Genomic DNA, 7095 nt, shown 5'->3' on the forward strand with positions numbered 1-7095 from the left:
AAATATAATAGAATATTTTCTTGTGAAACAGCTAAAGAAGTCTGGGATAGGTTGCACATCACCTATGAAGGAACTGATCGAGTGAAAGAAACCAGAATCAATATTCTGCTCGGTCAATATGAAGCCTTCAAGGTGAAGCTAGGAGAATCTATCACTGACATGTTTAGTCGCTTTACAGAAAACGTGAATGGTCTTGAGTATCAATGTTAACCAGTCTAAAGACCCATGAAGGTTAATAAACTGCTGTGTGGACTTTCCAAAGATTGGAATCACGTAAAGACACAAAGGATCATGCCACTCTCCGTTGATGAATTGGTTGGCACACTTTAATCCTATGAAGTTGAGCAAATCAATGAAGATGAAGATCCTAAAGGTAAAAAATCTATTGCTTTAAAATCTAATGATGATTCTAATGTTACAGATTCTAAAGACGATATGGACGATGAAGAGCTTGCTCTCATTATAAGAAGGTTTAGAAAATTGAACAAAAAGGGAAGAAGATTCAATTGAAAGAAACAAAGTTCTCAAAAGTTTCAAAATAAATCAGCTAAGGACGATGAATCCAATAAAGATATGATTTGTTTTGAATGCAAGAAAAAGGGACACATCAGACCCAACTGTCCCTTGCTGAAGAAAAAGAAAGGAAAATTTGAGAAATACAGAAAGCCATTCAAAGCATAAACTTGGAATGATACCGAATGCGAAGAGAGTGATGATGATTATGATAATATTTGTTTAATTGTAAAATCGGAATCGATTCACTCTAAGATAGATACTGAGACTCGGACTCGCACGGTGAATTCGAGGTAAGTAATTTAAAAATTCCTACTAAAGTTTCAAAATATATTAATGAACTGTGTCTTAGTCTCAAAACCTCTCTCAAGAGGATTTCCGAGTTAAAAAGGGAAAATTATACACCGAAGCAACAGGAGATTGTTTGGAAAGAAAAGTTTGAAAATTTAAATAAAATTTTTATTACTTTGAAAGAAAATGCAGACTCTCTTTCAAAGAAAATACATTTTTGAAAAATGATATTTCAAGTATTTCAAAAGGTTTTCTATAAGATATGAGAAATTGGAAAAATATTCTTTAAGCACAAAGACCTTACTTTAACAAATCAAGCTTGGGAATGACTTCTGAAACCATTCCTCTAATTGATTTTCCAAAAGTAAAGGAAAGAATCAAACAAAGACCTACAAAAGCATTCTATAGAAATCATTTTCAAAAAGTCTTTGTAAAACCTATTGGCCGTAGTACTCTTAAATGTTCTAAGTGCAATAGCTTAGAACACTTTGAGAAAGAATATCCCATGATTTGGAAACTTGTTAAGAAGGATTGGGCAAAGACCGTATATTGCACTAACTCCATTGGACCCAAGAAAGTGTGGGTACCAAAGAAAGTTTGAGTTTCTTTTTTAAATGTAGGTCACTATCAAGAAAAAGGTCAAGTAGTACTTGGATAGTGGATGCTCAAGACATATGACAGATTCAGTTGTTTACAAAGCATGCAAGTTAATGGTGGAAAAGTTTCTTTTGGTGGAAACAACAAAGAAAAAATTGTCGGATGTGGAACAGTAAAGATTGGAAGTCTCACAATCAACGTCTCCTTAGTAGAAGGACTCAATTACAACTTGCTGAGTATCAGCCAACTGTGCGACACAGGTTTGAAAATCAAATTTCAAGAATGAATATGTTCGAGAACCAGTAAAGACTTCTCTCAGACTTTCACAGGGCGAAGACATGGGAACATCTATCTTTTGGATATCAAACCAGAAAAATCTCATTGTCTAATTCCAATTCAAGAGAAAGCTAATCTCTGGCATCGAAAACTTAACCATATCAATATGAAGCAAATAGCCAAGATCTCTGCAAAGAAGCTTGTTTGTGGACTACCCAATTTGACATTTCAAAAATTTGAATTATGCATACCATGTGTGTTGGGAAAACAGGTTATAAGTTCCTTTAAACCAATAAGTCAAGTTTCCACTAATCGTGTGCTGCAGCTCCTACATATGGATCTCTTTGGATCAACTAGGACTCAGAACATTGGTGGAAAGAAATATTGCCTAGTAGTAGTGGATGATTATTCACGATTTACTTGTGTATACTTTTTGGCGAGTAAGTCTGAAACCTTTTCTTATTTTATAAAGTTTGCTAAGAAAGTACAGAATGAGAAAGGGTATGTTATTTCGAGTATACAGACAGACCATGGAGGTGAGTATGAAAATCAAAATTTTACTCAATTCTGTGATGAATCTAGTTTTCAGCATATGTTCTCCTCTCCATACACTCCCGAACAAAATGGAGTTGTGGAAAAGAAGAACAAATCGTTGCAAGATATGGCTAAAACACTTTTAATTAAAAGCAACATTTCTTCTCATTTTTGGGTTGAAGCAGTTTCTACAACATGTTATATTATTAATAGAGTCTTCTTAAGGCCTATTCTGGAGAAAACTCCCTATGAATTGTTCAAAGGAAAGAAGCCAATTGTTTCCTATTTTCATGTGTTTGGCTGCAAATGTTTTATAATGCAAATGATTGAATTGGTAAGTTTGAAGAAAAATCAGACGAAGGCATCTTCCTTGGATATTCAACCACTAGCAAAGCTTACAGAGTATACAACAAAAAGACTCAATCTGTGGAAGAATCGATGAATGTCAAATTTCAAGACCTTATACAAAATCAATCAATCTACACTCAACTTGAAGAATCTGAACCTGCTCTAAACTCTATAAAGTCTAAATCCCCAGAAGCAGCTCAGACTTCAGAAGATCAACAACAAATGATCATTGAAGAATCATATGAAGAAAAAGATCAGAAGTCTGTCAGACCAACCAGCAACTGGAAGCACAAGTTCAGTCATTCTAAAGAACTTATTATTAGTGACATTGATGAAGAGATTCGTACAAGATCCAAAAGGCATGATGAGTCTAACGATGTGGCTCTTATTTCTGAAATAGAACCCAAAAGCATAGAAGAAGCTTTAACTGATGAAAGCTGGATTGAAGCTATGCAAGAAGAACTCAGGCAGTTCAGTATTAACGATGTTTGGGAACTGAATCCTAAACCAAAAGGTAAATATATTATTGGAGCTAAATGGGTTTTCAGGAATAAGATGGACGAGAAAGGAAAAGTTATAAGGAACAAAGCAAGACTCATAGCCAAAGGATATACGCAAGAAGAAGGGATAGATTATTATGAGACTTACGCACTAGTAGCAAGATTAGAATCAATTAGATTATTACTTGCTTTTACTTGTTATAAGAATTTCAGATTATTCCAAATGTACGTCAAAAGTGCATTCCCGAATGGATTTATCCAAGAGGAAGTTTATGTGGAACAACCTCCCTGTTTCGAAGACCCAAGGAAACCAGACTCTGTATTTAGATTGAAAAAGGCGCTAATGGTTTAAAGCAAGCACCTCGAGCTTGGTACGACAGGTTAAGTAAGTTTTTAATTCAAAATGGCTTTGTTAAAGGTAAAGTAGACACTACTTTGTTTATTAAAAGAGAAAGTAAAATTTTTTTACTTGTTCAAATCTATGTTGATGATATTATTTTTGGATCACCTAACGAAAATCTATGCAAGAAATTCTCTAAGTCTATGTAGGATGAATTCGAGATGAGCATGATGGGTGAACTATCCTTCTTTCTCGGACTACAAGTGAAACAATTGAAGGAAGGAATTTTCATTCACCAAGAAAAATATGCTAAAGAACTTGTTAAAAAGTTCGGTTTGGAGAATTGCAAAAAGACTGATATACCAATGTCAAGTTCTTCAAAGCTGGACAAAGATGAAGAAGGAAAGCAAGTTGACCAGAAGTTGTACGGGAGTATCATTGGTTCACTTCTTTATTTTATTGCTTCTAGACTTGACATTTTGTTTAGTGTTTGCATTTGTGCCAGATTTCAATCAAATCCTAAAGAATCTCATCTAAGTGCTGCGAAACACATCATCAAATACGTTGCTACAACCTCCAAGTTAGGTCTCTGGTATCCTAAAGAAGAAGATGTTACTCTCCTTGGATATTCAGATGCAGATCTAGCATGATGTAGAGTTGATAGAAAGAGCACCTCGGGCACTTGTCAATTGCTTGGTAACAGGACAATATCTTGGTTTTCAAGGAAGCAAAGTACTATAGCTCTTTTAACAGCAGAAGTAGAGTATGTGGCTCTTAGAAGTTGTTGTTCTCAAATCTTATGGATAAAACAACAACCGAGAGACTTTGGAATAGAAGATTCATGCACTAAGATCAAATGTGACAACACTAGTGCGATTAATCTCACCAAGAATCCAGTTCTTCATTCAAGAGCAAAGCATATAGAGATTCGACATCATGTTATTAGAGATCATGTTCAAAATGGAGAAGTATTGATTCAATTCATTGACTCAAAGAATCGGCTGGCGGACATATTTACAAAATCTCTGGAGAAAAGTCAATTTGAGTCTATTCGATCCAGTCTTAATATCTTAAAGTCTGAAGAAGTTCAGACTCAGGGATAAAAGTCTAAAGATGCTCAGATTCAGAAGATCAAGAATCACGACTGTAAGTTATTTCGGTTTTAGAAACTTATCTTTCGGATAAAAACTCAAAAAGGTATGATTGTCTATTAATCTGCAATTGATTGATGTTATCTTCCCAAGTTTTTGTAATTATAGCAATCATTCCTTTTCGAAAAAGAAGTTATCTTTTTGAAATGACAGTTATCTATTTTCAAAAAGACAGTTATTTTTTGAAAATGCATTTTCTATTTTTCCTTTTACGACAATCCGTATACCCCGTTTCGATTGCCTTATATATTGATCATCTTCTTCACGAATCCTAGAACCAAAGAACTTCACTTTCTTACTTTTTCTCTATAGTTTAATCCTTAAAGTTTTCATCTTTCTCGTGAATCGAATTCGGAAACTCTCTCAAAGATTGTGATAATGTCTTCTCAAAGAAAGTCCTCAAGGATTGCAAGTAGGGGACCACAGCATATGCATGAGGATCCTATGCATTTTAACCTGACCGAGGAAGAAGAATCTCCAAGGCATCAGCAGAGTCCACAACATTCTCAATCGCGCCATTCTCCTCAGGCTAGACCACAGGATGTTCGGTAACAATAAGCAGGGAAGAAATTATTGAGGATGCCAAACCTGTAAGAACTCTAAGGCCCGCTTTTACCTTCAAACTCTACTTTACCTTAAAGGATGGAGGTTTTCCATTAAACTTTATTGATGAATTTTTGAAAGAAAAGGGGTACCGAAATGAAACCCATTTCTTACGAACGATGGAACGTTTGGGAATTGCTCACGTGGGCTCGGCAGAAAGAGCTTTTGTGAATATCCCAAGTGATCCACATGTTAGAGGACTTAGTCAACCTGATGGAAATGATGATGAAAAGATGTTCACTCATTTTAAGCCTAGAATGGGTGTTGCTGCGAATATTCGAGGAAAAAGAGCAGATCTGTTTCGTTCTGAGGAACATAAGCGATTTTACTCTAAGTTGCTGAAGCGAGGGGTGATGAACCCAAGGAGTGTGGGTTTTGATTTTCTCGACTCTCTGAACGTGAAGTTGCGAGAGAAATTTACTTTACTTCAACTTGAACAATTTTGCTCTAAGACAACAGTGGCTCATCCAAAACTTACTGCTTATTTCTATTCCAATCTAAGCTTTTTGGATGCGAATAGATTTTCTTTCAGTGTTAGAGACCAGGATTATGTAGTTGATATGGACATTCTGGCTGATGTGATTGAAGTAGAGAGAGGGATGTTCCAATTAATTAGTGTGTCTATTGGTCATGTGACTGTGGAGCTTGTTCAGGATGGAATGGCAGAAGGCCGGATTTTGTACTTGAGGATGAATGCCTCAAATGTCTTGCTTCACAAGATTGTGATTAACTATCTTAGACCCAAATGTACATCAAAGACTAACGTCTCCAATTCAGAAGCAAAGCGGATGTATGCTATCAATGCTGGTAAAAAGTTCTCTCTGCCACACACTTCCTTATTCAGCACTTGTTACTCAGCTATTCAGACATTTTAATATTCAACTTCCCAAAATTTTGTGTGTTCGAACCTGTAATCAAATGGTGGTGGGACTGAAGATGGTTTCAAAAATGCATCTGAAGGAGCTAAACAAGGCTTTAGAGCGCTTTAAGAAGAAGACCCCTATCAAGACTCGTCAAGACTCTGTGGCTGCAAAACGCAAAGGCAAGGAGCCCATGACAGCTCCATCCAAGAAAAGGAGAGCACTCATCTTGCAGGATGAAGAAGATGAGGAAGATATCACCATTTCCGCTCTTGCCTTAAGGAACTTACAGCGTTTTGTTCCAAAGACAGAGGATAGAGAGGATCAAGACAGAGAAGAAACAGAGCAGAGGAGTGAAGAGAGGGAAACGATGTGGAAAACAGCAGAGGAAGAAAGAACTGTAGAAGAAGAGGAAAGAGGAGAACAAGGTCATCATGTCACTGAAGAAGAGACAGAGCATGAAGAGTACTTCTCTCCACCTGAAGGCATTAAAACAGGAGGAGCTGTTGAGAAAAGAGGTATTTCTTCACTTGCTTTTACTAGTGATGATGTTAGTTGTTCTCCTGCCGATCCAGAAGATGTATATGCCTCTCAATTTCCTAAAGAAGGTAATAAGGTTTCATCTTCGAGCTTGGGTGCTCATGCTGAAATGCCATCATTTGCCAATACTCCACAAATTGATCATGCTGAAGCAAGCACTCAAACTGACAACTCAACAGACTTTAGAAGATTGCTTGATGTTCTTATGGAGAAGAGAGGTCAGATTTATTCCTTGGGATGTGAATTTCAAAATATGTAGAATGTCAATCAAGCCTCTTCAGTTTCTTTGCACAATCAAGTTCAAGTAATTGCCAAGGGTGAGGAAGTAGCGCAACTGAAGGAGGATCTGAGAAAGTTGGAGGAGACTATCAAGTCAATGGGAGATTTTCAGCTTGTTCGCGTTCCAAAACAATCTTAATTTTATCCAAATCTCTATTTCATCTCTACCTTTTTAATGCTGACAAAAAAGGGGGAGAAGTTGGTGCAGATTTGACTTTATTTGACTTTACTTTTTTACTTTACTTTTGTTTGGTTGTGATTGG

This window comes from Eucalyptus grandis, chromosome 2 (assembly GCF_016545825.1).
Source record: "Eucalyptus grandis isolate ANBG69807.140 chromosome 2, ASM1654582v1, whole genome shotgun sequence".
Classification (NCBI taxonomy): domain Eukaryota; kingdom Viridiplantae; phylum Streptophyta; class Magnoliopsida; order Myrtales; family Myrtaceae; genus Eucalyptus; species Eucalyptus grandis.